Below are 16,876 nucleotides of genomic sequence, written 5' to 3'. Positions count from 1 at the left end.
TGAAGTATATAAACCACTGCTATACAGTAACGTGACTGAGTTGATTTTACCATGAAAGCTCACAAAGCTAACAATGAGATATCTTCAGGACATTTCAGCTTTAGCTTTTCTCAGTGATGTGCCTGAGTCCTGTTTTCCTTAGACTTTGGTAATAGCTTAAGCTATAAACTCAGATTCTACTGAACTCCTGAAACCTACTGAAAGGCAAGGACTCAAATTATAAAAACATCAACATTCCTTTTTCTTTGTTAGATAAAGTTTACTCAATTATTTTACCTACAGAAGTTATATTTCTTTACTTGAACATATTTTTAAAATTATAGCAAATACAATTAAAATAATCAACTATAGTGCCTCATCTAAAAATATCCATCTTCATGCATTTTCTTGCAAGATTTAAAAAAAAAGTCTTTTCCATGTAGATACTTGTCTTAATTTCTAACAAATTAAGAGAACAATGGCTGTGTGGGAAGCTACTGGTGGAAAAGCTGCAGGTACACACTGGGCCACTTTTCCAGGCCATGACTTACACTGCACTTGATTTCCAGGGAGCAATGCATGCCTCATCACTGTGTTGTTAGAGGCTATGGACCACTTTATGACTGTGAGCATCTTCCTTTTGGATGTAAGTACTGGAGAGAAACAAATCATTAGAGAAAGAGAGAAGCAGATGTGAGTTTTGATTGCTAAAACACACGAAAGACATAGACTGCTGGAGCTGTGCTTTGCTGCATGGAGAGCTGCTCTACCCCAAGAGTTAATAGAGTACAGGGGCAGAGGCGTGCCTAGGACATCAGCTGTCTGTCAGGTGGGGGAAGGGTGCAGAGCTATATGGATTCCTCGGCTAGGGGTCACTAGGCGCCCTTCATATGCTACAGGAGAAGAACGTTTAGCAATTGAAAACAGCTATGCTGGAAAACATGCCTTTCAATATAGTTCTTTGGTTTTTCTCCTTTGTTTAATGCTTCTAACATGTCATTTAATGTATTGATTTTCTTATTCAAACTACAGGTTAAGCATGTTCATCACAATCTGTGTCCATTTCTTCTTGGCGAAAATAACTCACTATATTTTTAAAATAATAAATAAAGGTGATGTTTTGGGGGTTTTTTTTTCACCTTTCACATTTCAAATCATTACAAATGGCTTGTGCCTTTTTCTAGATTACATTTTAAAATAATCATAGATAGCCAGGGTTGGGAATAAAATTATTGTTCTGGGAACTGCTTTACCATTTTTAAAACGTCAGCACCAATGTTAATCTGACTGCTTGCTAAACAATTGTAGTTTATACTATCATTATAGCTCTAGTATAATATCATTCAGTGAAATCTTACTCTTCCAACAGGCATCACTACACCTATAGTGTAGTGATTACACCTATAAAGGTGGTAAGAAAGCCAAGACTGAGAAAGGACAAATAATTTCACCTTGATTGCCATAGAAGGATACCTAGGAAATCCCTTTTGGGATACTATGCAGGGGGCCCTAAAACAAATGCCTCTTTGTTATAAAACTTATTTATTTGGTCAGTGAACTGTGCCTTAAATTAGACGAAGCCAGCAGGCCTTAAATATAATCCAGCTAATGTAACTCGATTACAATGCAGCAGTTTGAATGTAGTCATCAATGCCATGCTTAAAAGATTAGTGGCTTCCATCAGCATAATATAAAAGGATTACCTCTTCCTCAGTGGTCCAGTTCCAGAAAGCATGGCCACATTTCCTACACCAATTTGACACCATAAACAAAAAAAGACCCAAAGGCCATGTCTCCAGTGAAGCTCAAGACAACAGGACAAACACTGGGACAGTGCTGCTATTACCGGACATACCAAGAGCTGCTGGCAAAAGTGATGTTCTACTATCCTGATGAGGCAACAGTTTCCACAGGGACCACAGGTTGCTGGAACAATGCTGACACCTCTTTTCTAAGGGAAGTGGATCGAGTCCTTCTCAGGTAGAATTGCCAGTTAAAATACAGGACATCCAAATATTTCATAGGACATTCTTATACTAAAAAATTATTCATTCTTTATCTAAAATTCAAATGTAAATGGGTGTCCTGTATTTTTCTTTGCTAAATCTGGCAATCTTATTCCTGTGGTAGGGAGAAATTACTTTCCTTTTTGGATACAAATCCTCCATTTTTCTCTTTGCTGAGTTAAGGGAAGACAGGAAGGGATATAAAAATTTTGCTCACAAGTCTGTGTTCTCCACTTGAAGACCCACTTATTCAGAGGAAAAAGAACTTAGAAAAATAGAGTTTAGTCAAACTTGTCCAGAAGTCTAAGAACTTAAAGTGATTGTATAGTCTGAAATCTGAGAATTACATATTCTCAGCATCTACTCTCATCCATAAAATCTAACATTAAATAAATCAGCATAATGGGTCATGCAAATGGGAATTAGAAAGGTTCCATGTTAGCTTTTATTTTATTGTTGGAAAATAACTTCTCCATGCTTCCATTTTATCTCCAGGGATTCGAATAAGGGAAAGACCACCATACTGGATAACAGTCTAAGATGGAGTTGGGTTTTTAAAAAATCAGACCATGGTGGGGCATCTCAAAAGTGGGTAGTCTTTAAGCAAATGTATAATATTATTCATATTGTAAATGTTCTTTAGAAAAAAATATTACCTTTTAAGGGTCAGGCATATTTATAAACAGGTGTAAAAGTTAGTTTTTACATAATCTGAATTGAAGAATCCTAGAAAACTCCTCTTAGGCCAAACTTTTTCCTCTCCCTAAATGCTACAGTGCTTAAAAGATCAGCATCCAGTATTCAGTTTATCAGTTTCTTTGAATCTCTAGGAAGGAATTATTATAGCACTAATACTTTTAAATGAATGATTTTATAGGGAGATTGGAGTTCAGACAGCATAAACATAATTAATTTTAATTCAGGTCACCAGATAATGCAAAAAAAAGAAGAGAAGGTAATGGTAGGAGGTGAGGATCATACCCAAGAAAAACATCAGTTGCCCCATAAATGTGCCTGCAGTGGTCCTGACTCATGCTCTTTATTCCACTCCCAAATGTGTCACGCTTTTAGTTGAAGAGACAATCATTTTTATTTAACCATTCTCCTTTTGTCCCGCTCTCTGAGTACAATTCATTCACTCCTGGCCCTACTCTTGTCCAGTGTAGGCTGCCAGACTGGCCCAATTCAGATAACATAGTAGGGTTCAAAAGAGCTTTCCCTATTCATCACCAACTAGCTGTGTGACTCCATGCAAATTGCTTAACATCTCTGGACCTTGGTTTCAGCATCATACACTGATGAAATGTCATTAGATGGTCTGTCAGTCTTACCAAGAAAGGAAAGAGAAAAACTTACATCCTTGAAATCTTGTAATTGGTTCAGCAGAGGAGATACATTATCTCACCCCACCATTGCTTGACCCCTTACTAGCCATATGTTCTGGGGAAATTTACTTCATCTTTCTTTGCCTCTGTTTTTGTCTTGTTTTATCTGTAAAAACAGGGAAAAAGAATGCCTACTAGACTATGATGTCATGATAATAAAAGGAGTTAAATCAGTTGACATATAAAAGATGCTTAATAAATTTTAGCTATTATCATAACTAATAATAGCTATTACTTTCTCCAAGAATGATTTTTCTTTCAAAGAAGAAAATTAGTTATATCAACAACCCTGAGATATTGTCATCTCTAGAGTGAGTTAGTTTTAACTGGCATTTCAAGAAGATGTAGTTATCTTTGTTTCCAATTAATAATTTTCAATAACAGCTTTGTTTTAATAAGAATTTTTAAAAAGTAAAAATTCATATTATCATCACTAACTGCTCAGGACAAATACTTTTTTTTTAACATATAAGGAATTCAACAAACTGAAAAAATAATCTTAATTTCTGTTCCCAAGTAATTCGCATATTTTAGTACCTAGCCATAACACAGTCCTTATACTATTGAGCAATATACAAATGAAAATCACACCTTTAATTTTTTTTTGTTTTTTTGAGATGGAGTCCTGCTGTGTCACCCAGGCTGGAGTGCAGTGGTGTGATCTTGGCTCACTGCAAGCTCCACCTCCTGGGTTCATGCCATTTTCCTGCCTCAGTCTCCTGAGTAGCTGGAACTACAGGCGTCCGCCACCACACCTGGCTAATTTTTTGTATTTTCAGTAGAGACGGGGTTTCACCGTGTTAGCCAGGATGTTCTGGATCTCCTGACCTCGTGATCTGCCCACCTCGGCCTCCCAAAGTGCTGGTATTATCGGCATGAGCCACCGCACCCGGCCCACACATTTAATTTTAAATTAAATTTTGAAATGACAAATTAAAGTTGTTACCTTCCTAGACTGACATAATAAAAACACATCATTACTTAATGGAGTAGATTGTAGATAGATTGTAAATATCTGTGACATAAACAAAGATTTCAACCACACTTCATTCTTTTCTTCTTTCAACTTCTTTAAGAAGTCTACTGTTTGCTGAGGAGTACTTTTCCCTCTCTGGTTGCGCTTATCTCCACCACCACATTCCTGGTGCTGCTTCTGAATTTATCACTTACCCAAACCATTGTTATTAACCTGAGCTTCACCGGCAGTGTATTAAAACGTTGAAGTATTTTTCTTAATAGAGAATGAAGAAATCATTTATGGTACAAATACTGCTTTGTGTTGTCATGAATTTTCAGTTGTCTGGCATATATCTAATTGTTGCAACTGCATTATTTCATGTTATCATCTTTTTTCTTTTCTTTTTGGAATGTAGAAAATGTTAACCCTGGAAGTGGTTAATGTGACGAAAAGCACATTAGAAAAAAAAAAAATCCACCTCAATCCAAAGTGATGGCATTAAGTGGAATCCAGTGTATTGTGGAGCACCTAATGCACACAAGATGTGGAGCATGTTCCCTGGTCAGAACTTTTAAATACTAAGTAGCAGTGAATGGGAGAAATAAATCAAATGGGAGGATAGCTGGAATAATAAACAGTGAAGATGCTTCATACTCACACTCCAGCAAAGCAAGATGAAAAAATGATCCTGGCTGTCATGAGCTATTACTGACTGAAGAACTTCGTTTCAGCTCTTCTAACTTGAAAAATGGAAAAAAAGAAAGAAAGAAATGAAAAGAAAAAGAAAGAATGCTGGAGGAAAATAGCTTTTTTTCCCTTGAGTCTCTCAAACTCGTCAGTAAAACAAACTGCTATGTATCATCTGTTTAGTGACAGAAAATATATATATTGAGATCAAAGATAATCAAGGTACACCTGGTTATTATTTGTAAAGACTTAACTGTAAGTTTTTAATGATTAATTTATCTGCCACATAACGCTTTAATAGATCATGTGAAACATCAAGGGAGGAATGTGGTACTGCATTTCTAAAGCCTCCTTCTCTGTCTCTGAATGATAATAGGCATGGGAGTCATCATTAGTCTTGTTAGACGATGGTTCCTTTAGGAATCTCTATGTGTTACCTTTTAGAGGGAAGGTCAAAGAAGCCACCCCTGGGGACTCCCCTGCAGGATACAACTAACACAAGCATAAACTGTATGGAAATGGCTAAATTGTCTTTACTGAGACCTTGGTCTTTCGCATCAATCAAGTCCTTCTGAACTAGTAAAACAGATAAGCACCCTGCTGGCAAAAGTGTTACTATCCTTATGCTTGTCATGACTGGCACTACAAATTTAACAATAAACAGGCAGTTATTTGTCTTACTTCTTTAAAAAGCAAAATAAGTGTGCCAAAAGACATACAATTGCAAGGAAAACTCATTTTAATGGTGAACAGAGCGACAAAAAAATTGCTAAGTGGTTTTGGTGTCACTCTCTTTCAGTCCTTCCTCAAAAGACCCTGTATTCAGGAATCCAATTGTAACTGCTGTCAGTGCACATGGAGAAGGTAATATGAATCCGACAAGCCAAAACAAAGCAAACCAGGACCCCATGGCTGCCATGTGGGAGGGGGCAGATTTATCCGCCCTCACGTCTCAGCTTCCTGAGAGTGGAGCCTGTGTCAATGCCTCATCCTGACACCTAACTCATGGGGGAATTATAAGTCATCAATACCAATGACTGTAAAACACTTTGTAAATAAAAATGGCTTAGAAGTTCCAATTAACAACAGAAAGTAACCCTCTGGGGTGTACCAGAGAGAAATAACTACAGCCATAAATAAGCAATGGTGAGTTTAGGTTCACTTCTTATTTCAATGCCGTTAAAAATGGACCTCCTTCCAATCTCCAATCTGAAGACTCAAATTTTTTTTTTTCTCATTTACACTATACAGTGTTATGCTCATGAGTGGGAAGCATTGAGGAAATACAGGATTGGGCATTCCCTGCTATTTTAATATGAGTATTACCAACTTACATACTCTTATCTACCTTCATGTCAACAACAACAACAACAACAACAAACAGCCAGAAGTAGTATAACTTAACTTAGCTAACTGTATGGCCACCACAGATGTGCCATTAACAGGGAGCATAGCAAGCCCAAGAAGTGGCTACAGTGCCCACCCTTAGTGTACTTCATGCTTGCCCCATTTAGAACTTTCACAGGCTCACACAATGGATCATCAATCTGACCCAGGAAGTATCCACTGAGCCTGTAGTATGTCCCAGGCACTGTGCTAATCACCGCCAACATATCTCACTTATACCTGTGAGGAAAAGAGGCTTGGGGAGCAATTTGATATGACCAAATTATAATTAAATTAATAGCCATATAATACTAAATGTCATGAATTATTCTAAATGCATCATAGAAAAATCAACCCATTATTACTCAGAATAGCCCTGCGAAGCAAGTACTACTGTTATCCACATTTTAAGATAAAGAAACCCAGAACGATTGAATAATTTGCCCAAGGTCACAGAGAACCGAGACTTGAGCCTTGGCAGTTGGACTCCAGAATCCATGCTTTTCCACTTCTCAACGTGGAAAAAGAGCCCAAGTTTTTGGTTCCACACTTAGTGTCTAGGGTCTCTGCTTGATTTTAAAAATTAAAAAATAAATAAATATGGTAAGATATGGCAGCTTATCCTTCAGGTCCTCACAAGCCTGTGCAATGACAGACAAACGACTATAGGGTGATAGAAGTCGCAGGAATGTGCAGAATAGTCAGGAAATGTAAATAAGGGAGCATTTAGCTCAGACTGGGGTCTTCAAAGAAATCTTAGAAGAAGATAATGAATCGGCCGGGCGCGGTGGCTCAAGCCTGTAATCTCAGCACTTTGGGAGGCCGAGACGGGCGGATCAGGAGGTCAGGAGATCGAGACCATCCCGGCAAACATGGTGAAACCCCGTCTCCACTAAAAAATACAAAAAACTAGCCGGGTGAGGTGGTGGGCGCCTGTAGTCCCAGCTACTCGGGAGGCTGAGGCAGGAGAATGACGTAAACCCGGGAGGCGGAGCTTGCAGTGAGCTCAGATCCGGTCACTGCACTCCAGCCTGGGTAACAGAGCGAGACTCTGTCTCAAAAAAAAAAAAAAAAAAAAAAAAAAGAAGATAATGAATCGTGGTTTCCATTTCCCTAGAAAATCTAGTTATATGTGCCCCTATTTTTTGGCAGGCATTCTTGCAAACTTTGGCCTAAGTATGCACAGCATGTTCACAGGAATAATTTCAAATATAATATGAAAAAAAAATTAGCACCACCCGTAGCTTCTGTTAGGTCTATTGTAAGATCAGGGTCCATAGTAGCAAAACTCAGGCTGCCATAGCTTGACCAGAATCCAGGGTACTCAGCTGCCCCTCTGAAAACATGTTGGCCATGGGGCATCTCTAGAGCAGCTTTAGCTGTCTGGTGAGTTTGGCTGACTCTCCAATCACCACAGAGGTCCTGATGGGCAGAGGTTCTGACTATCCTTCCCAGATTAAGCATGAGGGGTGGGCAACAGTTGTTCTACCCTGCAGGGACCATCTCTACAGCAAACATCACCTCCAAATCAGAGCTCCCAACCTTGCAGAAAGACCCCACTTACAGGAAGACAACTCAGTGGGGAGACGGTGTTTGGGGAAGATGAATTGTAGGAGGAGGAAGGGAGAAGGGAGTGGCAGATGCAGGCAGCATCCTCAGCTTCTGCTTGGTCCTTGACTTATCTCTGTAGAGGAGACTGACCTCCAGGAAGAACAGACCTCCCTTCCCCCTCCACCCCTTCAGCACAGCAGTGATGCCTGCACAGGGCCTGTCCCTGCCATACACCTATCAAGAATACACCAAAGCCATTAAACATACCAATCTTTACTGACTAAAAGACTGCCATATTTTTAACCTTTTAAAATATATGGCACATGCATACAATGAAAAGCAATGATGTTATAGATTTATTGACATGGAAACATATTCACTATGTATCACCGAGTGAAAATAAATAGGTTATGAGAAATAAATACCAAATCCAATTTTGTAAATGGTTATATACATATAAAAAGACTGGAAAAGTATGCATCTGGATGTTTACAATGAAGGGATTATTACAAGTATTTTTTTTCCTTGTGCTATCTGTTTTCTTTATGAAGACAATGTATTATTTATTTGTTTATTTACTTTTTTGAAAGAGCTATTTTATCTTTTCCTCAGGAAGAGGGAGATTTTTATTTCTTATTTTTTATTTTTTGGAGATGTAGTCTCAGTCTGTCTCCCAGGATGAAGTGCAGTTTTCTGAACACAGCTCATTATAACCCTGACCTCCTGGGCTCAAGCAACCCTCCCACCTCTGCCTTCCAAGTAAAAGGGACCATAAGTGCGCACTGGGACCACAGGTGCACACTGGGACTATAGGTGCACACTGGAACCATAGGTGTGCACCACCATGTCTGGCTAATTTTCTTTTTTCTTTTTTGTAGGGACAGGGTCTCGTTATGTTGACTAGGCTGGTCTCAAACTCCTGGCCTCAAGCAATCCTCCCATCTTGGCCTCTGAAAGTGATGGGATTTCAGGTGTGAGCCACTGCACCCAGCCAGGAAGGGGGAGATTCTTAAATAGGTGGCTGTAGTATCAGTTATTATCAGTCTTAGTGGTTTGATTTGATTGAAATAGCTCAGGCTAAGGAACAAGACTTTAATCGCAGGGAGAGAAGTATGTTGATGAGCTGGATTTGTCAGCTCTTTCCTGATGACTAAAATAAAATGTGAAGTGGTTATTGCCATTTAGCATATCCTCAGAATTCAGACTTTATGACTTCCCTGTCACTCACTAAATCAAAATCAGAGTATCCCAAAGTAGATATGTTAGAAAAAGAAAAACCAAAAGATTGGGTAACTCAATCAATTTGGGAAATGTTGAGCTAACTAGTGTTAAATAGTCATCTTTCTTGCAGTACTTCTAAGAGCCTCGTTATGCTAATGTACGTTGTATATTTCCACAAAATAACAGTCTTTCCAATTTTATATTTATCCATGGAATTCATTTTTGCCAAAGCATCACATGGGACCAGTGACAAGTGAATGCTGCATTGCTTGGCAACACTGTTCTAAGTAGTAATCTAGAAACACCTGTAAAAACATATAGTAACTCCCTCAGGAGAATTTTTAAATAGTTTAGCAAATATAAATCTATTATTTTCATCAATGATGCTCTAATTTCAGAAGTTATGAGATTAGTCATATTAAGTCAGTTCCACCAGGTCGCTTCACCAGCACTAAAAAGTTTCATATCCGTGAAAAAATGTATGAACTCAAAATCTGTGACATCACTTTCAAGTAAAGGGGACCAGTCTCTAAACAAAATAAAATGTACACCTGTCACTGCCATTCTTTTGAGTCATTACAGTTTATAAATTTAGACACCATGAAAAGCTTTGTTTATGTTTGTATGGTGTGAAAATTGCAAGAAAAACTTTAAATTAATTACCTTTTTTAAAAGAAAGCAATTGAAATTTATCACAGACAGTAAGGGAATTTATTTACATGCCATAAAGCTTCTGAAAATACAGTCATGAAATATGAGTTAGGAAAAGTAGCTCATGCCCTCACATGTCCTCAAGATGGAAAAGCAAATTAGCGGGCCATAACTGCAAACCACAGTCTTGTGGTTTTCGTCTCTCTCCCCAGCTTAGATTTTGCAAGATCTCAAAGGCAGACTTGACTCAACAATATGATCTTTTCTTTTGGGTTTACTCAAAAATTTTCCCCAGAATCTACATGATCTGCTCTTAAAACAAGAAGCTGGCCAGTTAAGACAGTTTATCATAGTTTCCCCTCACACCTCAGGAATAGACACCAGTTGAACCACATCTCAGAATCCATTTAGCTGGGGGTGAGGAGGGGTGCTTCTAGGACTGGGTCTTTTTTTCTCTCTCTCTTAGAAGTATCATTTTATTTCACTGTGAAATAAGCTGATTAGTATGTAGAAAAGCAACAGTCCCTTGATTTCCACAAATGCGTTTTGATTTTTTATTCTGGGCTTCAAGCCTTTCCTGCATACGTTTAACCGCAGCCTACTCCGTCAAAGGTACATTTACTGGGCTGAGGGTTTGGGGGGTGGGCTCCTCCCTGGAATCTTGCTTACATTTGCATGTGAAAAGAAAGAAATGCTTTTGAGTAATTAGTCATCTGAAATTCTGCACCATGAGGAAAAAAAAATTGCTTTTGGATATTTATGGAGAGAAAAATCCATATGGACAATGAATACCCTATTAATGCATTGGGGGGAAGGGACAGGGATGTAGCACATTGTGTTGAATTTCATCCAAACAATGATAAAAATAATATTGCCACTTTCTTATAAATAGTAGCTACAATAGAAAGCAGCACAAAGCTGTCTTATTTACAACTTAAATTTCTTATATTTATTCTATTATCTTAAAAAGTCCTTTCTTTTTGACCTAATATGTTCATGCCATATTGAAGAAACTCATGATCAATATGTATTGATTTGATCACTAATTGCATTAATTTTGCTTTAGAAATTAGAAAGGCTCTAATGAAAATGTGAAGTCACTTCAAGATAGTACATTATGGGCAGGCTAATTTAGCTGGGTTCTGTGCATCAGATTATTTCATTATGAACCTTCAATTACCATACAAACGAATGAGATAAATAGCCTTTTCTGAGCAGATTTACATTTTTGAATTCGTCTATAAATTTCAAGAGCTTAAGTTAATTTATAACCTAACATCATATTTAATATACAAATAGTTCAATCATGAATGCATTATCTGCATAAACCCTTACTCTGGCCCTTCACATTATGCTTTGAACAACATTTGAAACAATCACTGTTTTTTAAATACTTGCTTGTACTACATTTAATCTCTTAAAGAAAAATGTGAAATGAATATTTTTGTTAAAATCTTGCATATTACTGCTTAGCAATTGGCGCGATGAAACCAAGTGATGAAGAGGTATGCTGTTCAAGATTTATAAAACCCTATAAATGTAAAATAGTCAAGCTGATTTTGAAATTGAGTGCAGATGCTAAAATAACACCCCAAGAAACAAGAGAACATAGAGCCTTTTACATTCTTAATGTATTTCTGCTGTTTAAAAAAAACCTACCTGTACAATTGATTTAAATAAAAAAGACACCAGAAGTAGATATTTTTACCTTGGGGTGGAGTGGTATTGTGGTAGATGGCAGAAATGTGGCCAGAAGGCAAAAGTAAAGATAATTTTAAGGGGGTGCCAATAATTCTGAGATATCTTGAAGAAAAGCAATGCATCAAAATAAAATGTAGGTAATATTTTGCAAATAAATATTTGAAAGTTCATTCTTTTCCCAGGCTGTGTATTTATATACACTGAAGAAAATGAAATAGCTAGCACTAATGGATATTTCATGTGGTCCTATAAAGTTTTGAAGTAATGCTGATAATAATAATGGACAGAATATGCCATCTACTTTTGCTGTTTAGTATTTCATGATAAAAATCATGAACACACAGTCTTGGCATCTAATTCCTGCAGTTATTATTATTGTACACTTAGGAATTTTAAAACCTCTAAAATAGTCCAATGGTTCAATTTATACCTTCATTCATTATTCTTGTTGAGTGATGTTATAAGACCCTCATAGCATGATAATCAAAAATCAATGAATTATCACATAATTTAGGATAAAGTATATTTCACAAGCAAAGGCCTTAGGAGAGAATATCAGGGCTGAGGGCTCAATAGAGATCAACTAGCCCCTTGGCACTCAACATGCAGTCTTGGATGAGCACCTGGGAACCACTGTGGACTCTCTGGCTCCACCACAGACCTTTGAATCCAAATCTAAATTTAGTATGATGCCCAGGAAATTCATGTGCATGTTAGAGTTTGAGAAGCACTTATTTAGTCTTTTATTATCTTTGTATACACATGGCAACTAAGGCAAAGAAACCTTGAGAACGCTGTTCAAAGTGGCAAAAATTAACTCTTATCTATGGCTGAAAGTTATGGTGGTTCAAGCGTGGTGCTATGTAGATCCCAGTCAAGGGTCAGGTCTACAAAGGTTAACTCTGCTGAACTCCCAGCCAGCTTTGGGAATTGCTTGTAATGCTTATAAAGAACATGTTTGAGAGTATGTTGATGAATGAATACTAGTTCAGCACCATTCCAAGAACAATCATTCTGAATTTCGATTTTTCAGAATCATTTAATCAGGCCAGTCCATGAGCAAGTGCCAACATCCATCTACCCTGAACTACCTTCTAGACAGAAAATTCAAAATAAGAGAGAATAGTTCTATCCTCAATTTACCCATTCATAGGAAAAGTGTGAGAGTCAAGCATGACATGTTTGTCAATATTTCACCGGAAAAATTAAAACAGCAAGGGGTGATAACAAGTGGAGGAATTTTTAGTGTGGCTACCTGCAGCTGAGTATGTATAAAGCAAGTAAACAGTGGCCCAGTATAGACACAGCTGAGGGCACTTAATTAGTGACAATTACTACATTGTTCTAAGCTGCCTGCAACCTTGCTCTGTCCCTTTAGATAAACTCATTTAAGTAAATACAATGTCAAGAAAATGGACAAGCCCTTTGACTTGCTAGAGAACCATGAAAGTGCTGTATTCTACCAATTAAACATGATTATTTCTTTTTACTAAGGGGAATTAGATCTAACATTTGCTTCAAAATTTCATACAGCTATCCACACATGTATATTAGTTCTTTAGTGTTAAATGTGTAGCAAATAGATTTTTCTTTTCAAAAATTTATACTAATAATGATCACACACTAAATCTTAATGGTTGGAGCCTTTCAGAAACTACTTACCTAGAAATACGTTTTAAGAAATAGTTTTGCAACTCACTGTTATAAAATATTTTTAAAAGGGTAAACAATTTGGATGCTTTTCTAATTCATCACGTTAGGTAAGAATGGTGTCCAGGAAATAGTTTGGAAATGCTTTGGAAAAGTCACAAATGAATTACCTTTTAAAAGTTTTTCACTTAACAAACATGTATTCAGAACCTAGTATATAAATCTTTATTTAACAAACCTCTTTTTAGCAACTAGTACATGCTAGATACTGTAAGCAGTAAGACATTGTATCAGCCTTTAATGATCTTATAATCAAAAAAGGCAAAAAGAATAGTGCATAAATAACTGTCATACAAAAAGGAAGGACAAACTACAAGTCCAACTTCTTCAGTCCTACAGCCACAGCATTCTCAAGAGACAAGTTCCAGGCATGTTGTTCTCCTCTAACATCTGCACCAAATAACTCCTATGTGATCTGTGAGTCAGAGGATGGTGACAGCAGCTCCTCCAGCTCCCTGCCTCCTGCAAAAATGAGCAGAACCTTGTGCATTCACCCTGACAGATAAACGTCTTGTATTTGCTGCTTTTTTTCTGGGAAATGTGGTGCATGTAAAGTGAATATACTTTTATTTGGGGCATTAGTCATGGAATGTGGGGGAGTAGGAGATGTTTGACCTACTTAAATATACTTAAGTATACGAGTTAATTTCTTCACAAACGATTTCCAAACTTCTTTTGTTTGACTTGGCATAGACCCCAGGTGACACCAGGCACGCACAGGAGCACGGGAAACAACACTTTGTTGGTGGTGGATTCCCACATGGTTTCACAAAGGAAAGCCATTACAACTCAAGGAAGGTTTTAAGACTCAGTGTTTAATTTATTAAACCACATTTTAAAAATCCAAGCAGAGTAGTCATTTAATGAGTTCAGAGAGTAAGCTGTAACAACTTTAAGCTGGAATTTTACTGTTCTTCTATCACATAAAAAAATGAACATTTTCTGTCTGTTAAGGGTTTGAGATAAGCGCCTTCCACCAGTTGATACTGACACTTGCAATCAGCTCACAAGCAAAGGGTGCTGCATCTAAAGTTAGGTTAACTCTTCATTAACAGCTCAATCTCACTTATCCATGAAGTTCTGCCCATGAAGTTTACAAACACTAGGAATATTTCTCCAATTTACACATGAGAGTTCTGGCCCTGAACCCTAAGTCACATGTGGATCTGGAGCTGAGGAAGGCCTTGAATCTCTGGAATTCACCTTCCTCATCTGCACAGTAGGGGCTGCAGTGCATGACCCCTCACAGCTCCATCATGGCCAGGGCAGAGAGTGAGATGCCCCTGTGTCAGTGGTTACGGATAGTGCTCACTGCTTGCTTGACTTCATTCCTTCTCTAGATTAACCATAAACGATCTCAGGTTGCTGTCTAAGTCCTGGCAGGGCAATGTATTGTGGTTTTCCACAGTCCTCACAACCAGCAGAGGGAGCGAAAGTGCACAGTAAGTAAACTTTAATGAAGCATAAAATCTTTTTTAAAATTCTATTTCATTAAAATAAAATCTGCTAAATGTGTCTGGGTTGAGAAATTTGACATGCCTGGTATATTTGCCTGCTGTCTGTTAGTGTTTGTGCGTGGGAAGTCAGAATTTAAAAGTTACGGCAACTATAGTTAATAACAATATATTGTCTTCTTGAAAATTGCTGAGACTGGAAGCTTCCAGCTGTACTGAGCTCTGCATCTGCCCCAGTGGTTCCTCACACTGCCAATCAAGTTCCTAAGGAACTTGTCTCCTCCAGACTCAAGTGCATTCTGTCCTGAAGAAGTCTGGCTTTGATAGGAGCCCTGTTCTTGTAGGGACAGAAAAGAAAAGGAGTAGAATACGGTCCAGCTGCCAGAAGAAAAGTTGGATTGATAAAAAGGGTCTCCAGTTTTGGCTGCTGCCTAAAAGACTTTGGAAATTGTAGTTTTGCTCCAGTCCCCACAGATGAGCTCTTCAACAACCCAACAGTGAATCTGTGCTCAGTGGCCCAGCCAACCAGCAACTGGCTCTGCTGGTTAGCCTGGCAATTAGTACCATTAGTGGTCATGCCTGGAACTGCCCAGGCCTTTGTGCCACTTGGGTTGATGCCCAGCAGACATTAGTACACCTCTTACCATTTCATCAGGAAATCTCCATGGACTATCAGTTTCATTTCTCCTCAGAGAACTACAGGGAAAGGTACCAGAACTTCTAGGATTTCCCTGGACAAACCTTGTATCTCTTCCCCAAGTGTAGTGTATTCTGGTCTAGGAGATGTGGACCCTCTGGAATATTTTTTTAAAAGAACAATGATATCTAGTATTTTTCCATGAGAGACATTGATCCATTTGGTACCCAGAAGGTCATGCAACAGAAATTTGATCTGCTGATTGGGAAAGACAAAGGTCTGTCCATCTGAGTTTTGATATTGATGTATTTGACTCCACACTGGCTCCAGTCACAGGAATCCCTATTGTAGGGGGACTGACCTTTCAAGAAGGCATCTATATTACTGAGGAAATACATAGTACAAGGTTGCTGTCAGCGCTGGATCTTGTTGAAGTCAATCCTCAACTGGGCACTTCAGAGGAAGGGGCAAAGGCCACAGCTAGCCTGCCAGTAGATGTAACTGCTTTACGTTTGGGTCAGACAAGATGTAACTGCTTTACGTTTGGGTCAGACATTGCCTATGGCCAGATTTTCAGTTTCCCAGTCAAGTCAGAAAATGAAGCGTGTGTGAGAATTTAGGAAAGACTGTGCACCGTTTTGTTTCACAACGGACATTCCAGAACTGTAAGGCATTTGAGAGGACAGGTATTAAGTATTTATCTGGGTTAATATTGCCTTAATGGGAACATTTGCACATTCTCACAATTGTAAAGTTTCCCCTCTCCATTTTGGTAACTAATAATACTACTGTAAATGTGTGTGTGTGTATACACACACACACACATATATTTTGCACTTCACTGGGTATTAATGCATTGTAGTGTTGTGTACATTTAAAGACGCACAGCAGCATTTGCTACCTTGGTATATCAAAAAATGCTAAGAGAGGAGATTTTCAAGTGTTTTCACCACACACACAAAAAAAATGATAATTATGTGAGGTCATGCATATGGTAATTGGCTTGATTTAGCCATTCCACAATGTGTACATATTTCAAAACAATATGTTGTGCCTGATAAATATATACAATTTTTATTTGTCAACTTAAAAATTACTTAACTGGAAAAAAAAAGTAACAAGAGGAAGGAGATTAAGTCCACCCACACCTACTATTCTGCTGTCTAAAGATAAAGGAGGAGCCAGAGAATGCTGGGCCTGCAGGGAAGGAGGAGACGCATATCAGCGTCCTGGTTGGGAAGAGAACTCAAGCCTCTCCACTGGACCCTGCTTTACTTTTTTCACTCACTTACATGAAAATGGGCTTGGGATCAATAAGAATAATTCTGCTCAAGCTTTCCAACAGAAGAAAAACAGAGTAACCAGCCATGTTCTGCAGCCCTCACAGCAATCCTTCCCTCCAGCTAACTTGCTTCTCATCTGCTACTTTTCATAAAGATAATGTGCTCCCGCATCTCATGATGAAAGGTAAAGTCTTTAAAGTAGTCCGCCAGTCACTAGACCTCATGGCCTCCCTTTGCCCCGCGTACCTCTGGGTCTCCTCAATTCTC

The 16,876-nt window shown here is 38.2% G+C and overlaps 1 pseudogene; it reads left to right on the top strand.

Moving 5' to 3' along the window:
• Positions 1-457: 457 nt before the first annotated feature.
• On the top strand, positions 458-15,946 carry LOC104659693 (annotated as a pseudogene).
• The last annotated feature ends 930 nt before the right edge of the window (positions 15,947-16,876 follow it).

The sequence above is a fragment of the Rhinopithecus roxellana genome, chromosome 4 (assembly GCF_007565055.1).
Source record: "Rhinopithecus roxellana isolate Shanxi Qingling chromosome 4, ASM756505v1, whole genome shotgun sequence".
NCBI classification, from domain to species: domain Eukaryota; kingdom Metazoa; phylum Chordata; class Mammalia; order Primates; family Cercopithecidae; genus Rhinopithecus; species Rhinopithecus roxellana.
Note: the sequence above shows the minus strand (reverse complement) of the source record. Positions and strands in the feature narration are given on the sequence as shown.